General features: G+C 36.1%; 1 long non-coding RNA gene across 1 annotated transcript; it reads right to left on the reverse strand.

Annotated features, from left to right (window-relative positions):
- Positions 1–1,332: 1,332 nt before the first annotated feature.
- LOC111095688 lies at positions 1,333–9,354 on the reverse strand. Its single transcript, XR_005357512.1, has 3 exons — positions 9,293–9,354; positions 1,889–2,079; positions 1,333–1,614 (listed from the first exon to the last, which is right to left on the reverse strand). It is a non-coding gene; the product is annotated as an uncharacterized LOC111095688 (long non-coding RNA).
- Between the last annotated feature and the right edge of the window lie 4,034 nt (positions 9,355–13,388).

Below are 13,388 nucleotides of genomic sequence, written 5' to 3' on the forward strand. Positions count from 1 at the left end.
CCCTTTCTGTGCCCTCTGGAACCCCAATTAAACAAAGATTTTTCCTTCTGAGGCTGTCATATTTCCCTTAACCTTTCCTCATGATCTTTTCATTGTTTTTCTTTTTTTCCTCACCTTTCTTCCTTGCCATCAACTTGTCTTCTATGTCACTCACTCTCTTTCTTCTACCTCATTAACTCTCGTTGTTAGACCTCCAGTTTGGATTACATCTCATTTAATTGATTTTTAATTTTGGCCTGATTAGATCTAAATTCTGCAGTCATGAAGACTCTTGATTCCATTATGCTTTTTTCCAGAGCCACCAGTAGCTTCATAATTGTGCTTCTGAATTGGCTTTCTGACATCTACTTGTAATCCAAATTCTGTTATTCTGTAGCAGAGAGTATGGTTTCTGATTCTTTCTTTTGTGGTGAGTTCTTCTTTCTAGTCATTTTGCCCAGCACAGAGTGGCTTGTTAGAAGCGCAAACTCTTCTCTCTGTAGTTTTCCAGCTGTTCTTTCTTTATATCTCAGGTTGAATTCATAGGTTTTCAGGATGATTTGAAAGTGATCTAGGTAAGTTGGTGGGGACAGGTGACTTGGGGACCCTACTTCTTCACCATCTTGCCCTTGCCCCCTTCGACTATTATTCTTGATGTGATAAGAAGAAAAGAATATTATACAGGTCAACTTATCTCAGATTTAAGAATTTTACTACTGATATAAAAAATTATTAACAAACTTATGAGGTGAAAAGTAAATGAGATTTTGCACAATTGTATGTACTAAGCCATAACAAGAACACAAGGGCTGTACAATCTGCCATTTATTTCTTTACTGGAACCTGATACATTCAGTGCCTCTTCTTGATATAAAGGGGTTATTTAAAAATTATCACAGATTTGATTTCTTAGCTCCAAAACACTTACTGGCAAGTGATTGAACTGAGTATGTGCTCACTTTGATTGCTCTCTGATTTGGAAGTTTTTTATACTTAAGATTCACCTTTTAGATTTCAAGCCATCTCATTTTGGCAAAATAGAAAGAATAAATAAGGTAATCCTTGTATAAGATGAATTATAATTTTTAAATGAAAAGTATAAAATGATCTATTTTCTTAAAAATAATTAGTATTTTTCATAACACAAAATTTGAAAAAAATTCAAAATCTACTTAGGGTATACTAAGAAAAGTATGACTTCTTATCTCAGAAAGGCCTTATTCTCTCTTCAGAGATACTGACCCTCTTCCACTTACTGCATTTGTATCAGAAATGTTCTACACACATTAAAGCATGCATTTATATAAATACTATCTTTATTAGTTATTGTTATATAACAAATTAATTGGCAGCTGAAAACAACGCACATTTATTATTTCAGTTTCTATGTGTCAAAAATCTGAAGATAGCTTAGCTGCACCTGCTGCTATATGATTTCCCACAAGGCTACTGTCAATGTATTGGTCAGGCAGGGTTCTCATCTGAAGGCTCGAACAGTAAAGGATGTTTCTAACCTCATGTCTGTTGGTAGGATTTAGTTTCTTATGGGTTACAGGACCAAGAGTCTCAATCCTTAACCAGTAGTATTCCAGAGGCCAGCCTCAGTTTCTTGCCAGCTTCAGTTTCTTGACATCTCTGACAAGGCAATAGGGAGAAGGCAATAGGGAGAGACTGAGAGTAAGACAAGTTAAAGTCTTAGAAAATTCTAATCATGAAAGTTATAAGCCCTCAACTCTGTGGTACCTTATAGGTTAGAAGCAAGTTACTTAAGGGGAGGGGTTTCCAAGGTCTATGAACAGCCATCATAGCATCCTACCAAAGTCTGGGCCCTGACTCTGAAGTATTCATATCACTTTCCCATGCCAAACACATTAACCTCCCCATCTCTAAAGTCCTTATAAGTACTAACCCATCACAGAATTTAATCCAAGTCCAAAATCTATCTCTAGGATCAGATTCAGGTTCAGACAAGTTGTTGAGTTGTTAAGTAGAACTCTTGGGACATAATTTGTCTTTATCTGACATGTGAGAGACAAGTTTCTGACTGTCTTCCCAGAATACAATTTTGAGCGAAGCATAGGTCAGCAGCCACACACATTCCTATTCAAAAGAAGGGAAAGGGGAAGTAAATAAGAATCCATAACAATTTTGAAATCCAGCTGGGCAAATGTTAGAAGGTCATTGATTATGTTCAAGGCTTGAGAGCAACTCTTTCAAACTAGTTTTCTTGTTGTTGTTGTTTTGTATATGTTTATGCATCCAGGTTAGAATTTTTTTTCCAGGAGTTGTTCAAAGGTGTTAATTGCTTTACTATATTTATTACTTTTCAAAGTTCCAATGGCCGTGGCCAGCAAATTTAGAAAGAAAACCTCAGCTAGTAGTGAATGGCTTTCTGGCTATTAAATTTGCCACCTCTTTGGATGTATTCCAAAAGTTAAGACAGCTTATGAAACACATACCTTTACAGCTAAGAAGCTAGTGAAAATCCTCATTTCTACCTCTCATAATGTCTATCTGTGGCAGTAGGAGAAGTGACAGTGACACACAGGCCACCTTACTTTGCCATGGAGCCAGGATAGTCGGAGGTGACAATATGAAGAAAGACTGGGGTCTCACTGAATTCTGACCTGGGGGCAGGGAGCCTGAGACTCAGACTCAGGCATGGACTTGGGCCCTGAGGCTTTCTCTCTTCCAGCCTTTATTGAGAGCTAGCAGATTGGCTATAGGAATGATTAACTTTGGAAGCAGAAGAAAACATGTTTACTTCAAAGGGTAAGAGAATAAGCTATTCAAGAAGGGGGACCAGGGATCCCTGGGTGGCGCAGCGGTTTAGCGCCTGCCTTTGGCCCAGGGCGCGATCCTGGAGACCCGGGATCGAATCCCACGTCGGGCTCCCGGTGCATGGAGCCTGCTTCTCCCTCTGCCTGTGTCTCTGTCTCTCTCTCTCTCTCTCTCTCTCTCTCTCTGTGACTATCATAAAAAAATTAAAAAAAAAGGGGGGGACCAGAGGATCTGTATCTGGAGAATATGGTCAAGAGTCAGTGTGCTGACTCAGGACCTCACGTTTCCCCAGTGTGCAAGGGGTAGAAGATTCAGTCCTCAGATAAGCTCTGCAGTTGGTCACCCACATTCTTTTTAATTCTTTTACATCCATTCTAGACTAGCTGAGTATATACTTGAGGAACATAGTTATAATATTGCCCTTACAAAGATGGGTAGATGTGGCCAAAGTGCAGGAAGCAAGTTTTTCCTTGGTTTGTTTCATTGTTCTGGTCTGAGTTTTGAGAACTCCTGGCTCTGTGTTCTGCGCTCTTGGTTTCCTCCTCTGAGTCTCCCTGCTTTTTTTTTTTTTTCATGTAAAGTAGCATGTGTTTGCACCAGAATAGTTTTCTCAATGTGCTCACTGTCAGTAGAAATTTAGAGGAGACCAACAGTGTCATTTCATTTTCTATTCTTTGTTTCTTTCAGTTAAAATGGTCAGTGTTTTTGGTGACAGGATTTTCTTATAACTCTGTAGGCCTTTGGTGAATTTCATTGAGATTCACTCCATTAGACAAAGGCCACACTCCAAATGTCTTCTTGATAAGCCCTCTTCTACCTTGGTCTCCTATAGAGGCTGAGGCACTTTACTATAAATAGCATAAAGGAACCAGTTGGCATATTCACTACTTCACTTGGACATTTCCTTAGCTAGATAACCAATGTTTTTCATGTCAATGCTATTTTCCACATAACTGAGATAAAAATTTTGCTAAGCTTTCTACCACTGCATAATAAGGATGCCCCTTCTTCCAGTTTCCAGGAATACATCTCTCACTTCTTTTGAGTCCTCATTGACAGTGTTCTCAATGTTCAAATTTCTACTGATAGCCTGGCCAAGGGAATTTAGGCTTTCTCTATTGTGCTTTTTCAGATCCCTTTAGCCTTCAACTACAGTCCAGTTGAAAAGCCATTTCTATGCTTTGTTATAGAAGTATCCCACTTCCAGGTATCAAAATATGTACTGGTTATCTATTGCGATGTAACAAATTATCACAAAAATGGCTTAAAACAATGCATATTCAGTATCTTAGTTTCTCTTGGTCAAGTGCTCAGACATGGCCTCCCTGGGTCCTCTGTTTCTAGGCTTTTCAAAGGCTTTAATCAAAGTGTCTACAGGCCTGGGGTTTCATCTGAACACTCCACTTGGAAAGACTCCTCATACAAGCTCTCTTTGTGGGCCGTTAGATTGAGTTCCGAGCTAACTGTTGGCCCAAGGCTGCCCTCAATTCCTTCCCAGGGGATATCTCCAGCATGGCTACTTGATATACCAGAGCATGTAAGCACAGGCGACAAGCTACTATCAAGATGGAGGTTATAATCGCATGTAACATAAATTTTTGATATCCCATCACCTTTGTCATAGTCTATTTGTTAGAAACAAGTCACAGGCTTCATCTAACTCAAAGTGTAGGGATTACATAAGGGTGTCAATACTGGAGGCAAAAATCTTTGGGGACATTTTAGAGTCTGCCCACCAAAATTTTTTTCATAATTTTCTTCCCACCAAATATATAATTTGACAATCATTTCATATAAGCATATATAGATATATGTATATCTTAAAATGGCTTCTTTTTAAAAAAATTTAAATATTTTATTTATTTAATCAAGAGAGACACAGAGAGAAAGAGAGAAAGAGGCAGAGGCATAGGCAGAAGGAGGAGCAGGCTCCATGCAGGGAGCCTGACATGGGACTTGATCCCAGGTTTCCAGAATCATGCCCTGGGCTGAAGGTGGTGCTAAACCACTGAGCCACCCGGGCTGCCCATTAAAATGGTTTCTTAATATTTTTTATTTACAAATAAGTCTTTCTATGTGTAATAACCTTAATTGGTGTTATTTTATAAAGGAAAACTCAATGTAAAATGAAAGGCATGAAATCTCTTATGAGTAGGCTTCATAACCCTGTAATATGCAAGTGAGCATATTTGGCTGAATTTATTCTACTCCACAGAACTGTTTTTCAAAAATTCTTATGGTCTTCTCTGTACTAAAATTCATGTAGTAATAACAGTGACAAGCCCTTTTTTACTTGTCATTTATCATGTCTTTTCTCCCAAACTTTGATTCAAGCTTAGTGGAGAGAATTGAAATATTGGCAGAGTTCTCAGCTTAATTTGTAGCTTTCTAAGGGCTTAATCATATGGCCATGATGAAGTCAAACTTGAAAAATGGTAATAATTGTATTAATCTAACAAACTATTAGGTATTGTGAATCTAAAATGCAAAGCAGGTGTCACCTAGTAATAAAAAGAACATGTAGAAATTTCTGTGGGTCAAATATTTGAGTCAAAGCTGTTTGAAACTATAAGGAGAGAGAGGAAACATTGCACTTTGAATGCTTGGTTGATTTGTTGCATGCAGAAACCTGTTTCTGTATCACTGGATTTTTTTTTGCTCATATGATTTCTAGTCTCCAAACTTTTGTTTGGCCACGTGTTTCATAGACATTCCTATTAAATGAAGTACAGAAATATGACATTTAAAAGTTTATCTCAACACTTTCTTCCCGAATCTGAAAAAAATTAGATTTGACATTAGAAACAGGAAATCTACTAAATTCTACTAACTTCCCAATATCACATATCACCTTCCAATAATCACCCTTCAATAGTAGAAAACAGAAATATTGAAGTTAATCTTTAATGTATAAAAATGTCATCTTTAAAAACAAATTTTCATTGGTTGTAGTGGGACTCTTTAGTCCCATGAATTTTCAAGAAAATCTGTCTGTATATATATATATATATATATATATATATATATATATATATATATTATATAGATATAGTAAAATTTCACAGGAAGTTACCCTGCATTTTCCTTAATTTGCTCAACTGATTTGCCTCAACTTGTGGGTTTTCTCCTCCAACTAACACTGTGAAATAAGAATGGAAGACATGGAAACTGACTCCCAGTTTGAAGACAGACTCATTACCACACTGATATTTCTGCAGGAAACGGGTGTGTGGCTGGATATTTAGGTTTCTCCTATTTAATTAGCATGTGGGAGTTTCAAAACTCTATTATTTCACATATGTTTATGATCCAATGGTGGAACACTCCAGAAAAAGACATCATATATGTTGTTGCTTCTAATCAGTTTTATTGTTTCCTAGTTTTCAATAAAATAATTGCATTATTTTTCATGCAATGCTTTTCCCTCTCTTTCTCTTTCTCCCTTTCTCTCTCCTTTTCCCCCCATTTTTCAATGATTTTTGGCCAGCGATAGTATACAGATCAACTTGCTTTCATTTGGCTATTTTTGTGCTCATAAATGTGTTTTTTATTGTTTTTTGTTTTTTTTTTTTTATTTTCCAGAAATGAACTTTAATGTTTAGAGGTAAGGGCTGCTATTGGTTTTGTTAGTGGTTGTAAGCAACTACAAAAATAGAAAACACTTATGTTGGCAGTTCTTATATGCTATTCTAAACACACATAATCCTCACAATAACTATGTAAATTAGGTACTATGATTATAATACTGATTTTATAGGTGAGGAGATTGGATCACAGTATTTTATTATATTATCAGTGTGGTTTATATGCAAGTGGTAACATATTTTATAAGTGTTATGAAGCTGGAATATAGTCAATTCTAATTTTAGGCAATTGCTAAATTTCACTCTAGAAGATGGCTGCTCAGCAGACTTTTTCTCTAAAGATTCAGATGGTATACATTTCAAGCTTAACTGGCCACCAGATCTGTTACAGCTAAAATGAAAATATGTAAGTGAATAGATCTGACTATATTTCAATAAAACTTTATTTATAAAATAAAAAGGGGGCCAGATTTGGCAATGGGTCAAAATTTATGAATTTCTGATCCAGAATATTTTAAAAAATCCATTATGTATTCATGTATTCTTAAATTGAAAAAAAAAATACAGAGCTTCTACCTCCTTTGATGCATAGATTCATTTTCCTTAGAGAATAGATCAGGAACCTCTGTGAGGGAGTGCCTTACCTTAAAAATGAAAGATTTTCCTCAGGCTTTAGGTTTAAAGTATATGGTAAATGTATACTTACCTCTAAAAAGTAAATGTAGTACAAATGCATTTTTTCCATCAATTCTAAGATGCACAATTTTTATACTCGAATACCCATAAAACCAGAATATTTTTTGCAGCTTATAGTGTCTTATATTCAAAGAAATAGAGAATTGGCACCAAAAACAAACCTGTAGTTGAATAAATTGCTTTTATTACACATTTCAGGAATTGGGAAGGCATGCAGAGCTAACATAGTGTTGAAAATGACTTCTAGGATTTGGGTTTTTATTAACATATGGGGGAGGGTCTATAGACATGGATATTTGCAATGGGTTGGATGTTGTCAGAAAGTGTGGGTAATTTTATGACTGGGTATCTTAATAAATCTCATCCGGAAGATGGGAGGGATAGATCAAGGCTAACTTGTAGTTGGTAAAGGGGCAGTAGTCACTCATATTATCCAAGTAGAGGCATATTTAGTCATTACTTAGCTTGGACAGTGTTCATAATTACAGAGTGGTTATCCTTTTTGTCTCAATTCATCATGGTCACAGAGTGGCCTTGTCTGATGTTGTGTTCCATGTGAGTGTTCACATTCAAAAATAGATGCCATGGCCTCCCTTTGCATGCCAGGCAGTCTCAGGACATCACAAGTTGCTCTTCTCTATTTCAATACAATGTTATATTGATCAACTTATTTTTTTTTAAAGATTTTATTGATTCATGAGAGACATAGAGAGAGAGACAGAGACAGAGACACAGGCAGAGGGAGAAGCAGGCTCCACACAGGGAGCCTGACATGGGACTCGATCTCTTCACCCTGGGCTGAAGGCAGCGCTAAACTGCTGAGCCACCGGGGCTGCCCTCAACTTATGTTTCTAAATACTTTTAGTAGATATCAAAGAGCTCTCTAGATAGTCTTCATTCTTAGAATTTAAGATTATTCTAAGTAATTAAGTTCAGACTTTAGTGCCTAACACATTTTCCTGAATAGAGTAGGTCCACTGTTAAATGAATTAATTCCACTTGTAAGGTATAGTATTTCCCATGACAACTGATGACTGAATGCCACATAGAATGTATAGTCACACTTGAGTCATGGGCTTCTGTTTTTTCACTGAAACACTGGAAAGTTTTCAATCTGTTTTCCTACTCTTATCTAAGGTAATACCACTTTCAAAACAAAATGATTTACACTTAAGCCAAAGACCTCTGAAACATGGAATTGACTTACAGAAATGTATTAAGTATTCACTCTAAAAGACAAAATAAAAAGCTAAAAATGATTCCAATAACCTTATGTTTTAGTACTTCTGATTGGAGAATTATTGAGTGATTTAGTAGGGTTCCTACTGCTTTCCAAGTTTTTGTCCCAGAAATTATAAGCCAGGTAATAAGGACTGAAAAGCTCTATTGTCAAGACTTGGAAAAATAGGGAAGAAACAGTTAGAAGGAACATAGCAAACAAAGCACATTGGATCTTGTACAGTGGGAATATTCTGCACAGGTAATGGAGATGTCAGAGTCATTTAAATTCTTGACTTAAATTTTATGGTTAAGTGCATCATTCTTTTCCAGAAATTCTTCAAATGTCATCTTTTTCACAGCAGCATCATTCTCAAAAATAAAATGAAAAGAAACTTGTTTCTGAAAGTGTCATATTTTAACACCAAGAGCAGAGAGTTGTAAAGCATGTGTGTGTGTGTGTTTACATAAGTAGGGACTCATAGAATCATTTAAGCAAGAAGTTTTCTGAAAAATTTTCTAGAACGCTCTAAGTGTTAGGATGGAGTTTACTTAAAATGGAATTTAGTTCTGACTTACTGAATCGCTAAAGTACTCCTTGTTAAACTGTCACTCAGAGGCTAAGAATTAGAAAAAGCTATTATTGATTTAATACAGTCTTTGGAACTTTGCAGTTTAATAATGAGGATTGTCCACATGTGGACAAGAATGTGTATTATTGCTATTTTAATGTAATCAAATTTAAAGTTGATGATATAATAAGAGCAAGGTGAGTAGATATAAGCTATGGTTCCAGACCTAGTTTTGGTTATGGGTTATGACTTCACAGCTAACGATTAATAGAATACATTATAAATTCAAAAATTAGATAAGAAACTAAAGTGGTTATGAATAGACCAATAATAAGAGTGTGCCATGATGTTACTATGAGAGATTTGTTTATATTTATAGGTTGCCAAAATGGCATTGACCATAATGGAAATATTTGGTTAATGTGTTTATCTTAAAATTAAAAATTTTAAAAATCAGGGCACCTGGGTGGCTCCATCGGTGAAGTGTCTGCCTTCAGCTCAGGTCATGATCCTTGGGTCCTAGGATCAAGCTCTGAGTCAGGTTCCCTTGTCAGCGGGGAGTCTGCTTCTCCCTCTCCCTCTGATTTTTAAAATCAAAGATCATCTTTAAAAAAAAAAGGAAAAAGATAAATTACAAACAAAGACAATGTATGTGCCCTCAGTTCTCCTTTTCTCACAGCTGTGGAAAACCATGAGTTAAAGCAAAGGAATGATTACCCTAAATTCAGGTTAGTGATCAGCTCTGGACATAAGGAAGGAGTCCACCATGAGGGAAGGCACAATGGAGGCTTTAATGTTATTGGTAATATGCTTTGTATTAAGCTCAGAGGTGAATACATGGTTACTCTTCCTTATAACACTGTTGTTATATACCATACTTTCAGCGCATATTGTGTTAGTATACATAGACTTGGGACAGACCACCTGGCATCATCAATTTGCACTATAGTACCTCTTAGTTGTGTGAGGTATATGCTTCAAATGGATGCTAGGATGCTAGGATAACACATAGTAAGTCCTCAATAAATATCAGCTGTTATTTTTGTGGCAAAGCTTCACAAAAGTCACTTGCAGACTTATTTAATCAACAGACAATCTTCTAAAGCTAGTATCTTTAACAACAGTTTATAGAGAAACAGATTTATGGTTCCCAACTTAAATGCCATTATCTTGGTCATATAGTTAGTGTGGAATACCATCAGAAGTCGTTATTATACTCTAAATCATAATTAGTCTATTATAAAATGCCTACAAGGAACTCAGTGTTAAAAAGAAGACAGTGCCATGGGACGCCTGGGTGGCTCAGTGGTTGAGCATCTGCCTTTGGCTCAGGGCATGATCCCAGGGTCTTGGGATCAAGTCCCACATTGGGTTCCCTGCATGGAGTCTGCTTCTCCCTCTGCCTGTGTCTCTGCCTGTGTCTCTCATGAATAAATAAATACAATCTTAAAAAAAGATTAAAAATAAAAAAGAAGACAGTGTCAAAAAGTAACCAGGCCTGGCATCAGAATACCTGTGCTTTCTCTCTGTTCCTCTGCCAATTAGCCTGTGACTGTAGCCATTTATCCTCTGTGGGCTTTGGGATGTGATTTAGGCTGGATAAGGTTATATCTGAAGCACAATTTTAGCTCTAGGATTATGTCATATCTTTGATATTTTTTTCTTATTACTGCTGATATTTTTGTAAGGTTTGACAAGAGAGTAGGTGGAGTGGGGGTACATCCAAGTTAATTTTCCAAGATAAATTTGGCTTCTTGTTAGTCTATTTCTTATTCTTTATTTGCTTCACTCTTGCTTTGTTTTCTTGTCTCTTTCTCTTTTTATGTGTATCAACATAAAACCATTTTTGTTCTCTTCAGCATTTTTTATTAGGAAAAAATAAAATCTATGTCTTTGGTATAGAAATGGAGCTTTCTAAAACTATGCATCAACTATATAGCCATAGTCTCATAGAGAATATAACATACTTTTGACCAGCTCTATAATCCCGGGGTTCAGAAGTGGTATAATGTGTATCTTTAAATTGCTGAAAATATTTTACTTGTTTTGCAGTCCATGAAGCTTATACTGGGGAAATAAAGAAAGGAAATATGGAAGGTCCTCACATTTCTATTATTACTTGGAAAGTAGTTAGATTGCCTAGCATACAGGAAGCAATGAATAAAAATCAGTTGCTATTATTGCTAATACTAATAAAACATAATTAGACCTAAGAAGTGAAACAGTTTAAGCTATGAGTCAATTACCTGGTAGGATAAATAAAAATTTTAGTAGAGTTTGAAGATTGTATTTTGGAATATATAACAGACTCTGGGATCCTAGAAAGAGGGGAGTTGCTGGGGGCGCTGGAAACATATCTCTGATTTTGCATTTACCATATCATATCTCTGATTTTGCATTTACCTTGGGATAGTCTTTGGGTAAGCAATCACACAGGTAAAGATGTGAAAACAGCTTTTATATTGGTGAACAATTATTTAAACTCTGAGCTCTTAAGTTCGGTGACCCACTTGGAAATACTAATAAATATTTACATAAATGCCATTCTTAATGTACTTCACATACATTAAGCAGCCCTAAAATTATACTGTAAATGAAATAACCAGAAGAAACCAAATACAAAAAGGCACTAATATTACTAGGAGTGTTGGAATTTATTTGTAAGGCAAGTGAGCAATGATCACAAGAAAATTGTGTGGATAATGAGAAAATAAACTGATTTGGAGGGAATTCAATATGCATTCAAATAACATCAATTCTATAACTACTCTGGGTAAAAAGACTCTGTATTGGCTTTATGGTCTTAAAAACAAAAGGATAAATTAATTTTTATGGGAAATAAGAGAAGAGTTTTAGAAAAAGCCTGATAACTGCTCCTTCTGCTCCTTCTGCCACTGATACATTTGAATAACACCCTTCTGTTGTTAAGATATCAGAGAGTACAAAAGCCAACTAACTCCAAAAGAAGCAAATATGCATGTTTTCTGAATCTTCTAAAGATTGCCTCCAAAGGATTGTCTGTATATGTGAATAAAGCATCCAAAAAGCTTTCACCATCATCAAAACCTTTCCCTTTTCTAAGCAAATATTTCTTTTTTTTTTTAATTTTTTTTTCAATTTTTATTTATTTATGATAGTCATAGAGAGAGAGAGAGAGGCAGAGACATAGGCCGAGGGAGAAGCAGGCTCCATGCACCGGGAGCCCGACGTGGGATTCGATCCCGGGTCTCCAGGATCGCGCCCTGGGCCAAAGGCAGGCGCCAAACCGCTGCGCCACCCAGGGATCCCTAAGCAAATATTTCAATGAAATAGTTATTTTTCTCTGCAAACATATTTTACTCTTAAATGATGATGCATTCAGATTTTCTTTCTGAGACAGAATTATATTCTATTTGTAGCAATTATGATATAAAAATATAGGTGTCCTTACAGATATTGGTAGTTTTATTAATATATTTTCTGAATATCCTTTTTCAATAACATATTTTGATGAATTATTTTAAGAAGCTCATCAGTTGCCAATTATTTGTAAAGAAATATTGATTTTATCAGGCCAAGTTTGAAGAGTATTTACACATTCAACATTTTGCACCAAATAATTTTATTTTATTAAAAAATTTTTTTTATTGGAGTTCAATTTGCCAACATATAGCATAACACCCAGTGCTCATCCCACCAAGTGCCTCCCTCAGTGCCCATCACCCAGTCACCCCAATCCCCTGCCCACTTCCCCTTCCACTATCCCTTGTTCATTTCCCAGAGTTAGGCATCTCTCATGTTTTGTCACCCTCACTGATATTTTCACTCATTTTCTCTCCTTTCCCTTTATTCCCTTTCACTAATTTTTATATTCCCCAAATGAATGAGACCATATAATGTTTGTCCTTCTCCGATTGACTTACTTCACTCAGCATAATACCCTCCAGTTCCATCCACGTTGAAGCAAATGGTGGGTATTTGTCGTTTCTAATGGTTGAGGAATAATCCATTGTATACATAGACCACATCTTCTTTATCCATTCATCTTTCGATGGACACCGAGGCTCCTTCCACAGTTTGGCTATTGTGGACATTGCTGCTATAAACATGCACCAAATAATTTTAGGATAGTAATAAATGTACTTGGTACAATGTAAAATATTAAAATGACTTTCTCTGTTTTTTTCTCTGCTCCCTTATCCATTTTTCTCCATATGAAAATAAGCATATTAAATAAGTTGCTCTGGAATCTTTTTTTTTTTTTAAGATTTTATTTATTTATTCATAGAGACATAGAGAGAGAGGCAGAGAGAGAAGCAGGCCCCATGCAGGGAACCCGATGTGGGACTCAATCCCAGGTCTCCAGGATCACACCCCGGGCTGCAGGCGGCACTAAACCGCTGTGCCCCCAGGGCTGCCCAGTTGCTCTCAAATCTTAATGTCACTTAAAGATTGAGTGACGGTCAGGCATTTTCGTAGGAAACCTTCAGGAAACTGAACTACTTAGAAATTGGGAATTTTAAGAGTGCTATATTTCAAACCTATTATTTTCTAACATTTTATTTTAATTTTAAACTTA

Source organism: Canis lupus, chromosome 4 (assembly GCF_011100685.1).
Source record: "Canis lupus familiaris isolate Mischka breed German Shepherd chromosome 4, alternate assembly UU_Cfam_GSD_1.0, whole genome shotgun sequence".
Taxonomy (NCBI): domain Eukaryota; kingdom Metazoa; phylum Chordata; class Mammalia; order Carnivora; family Canidae; genus Canis; species Canis lupus.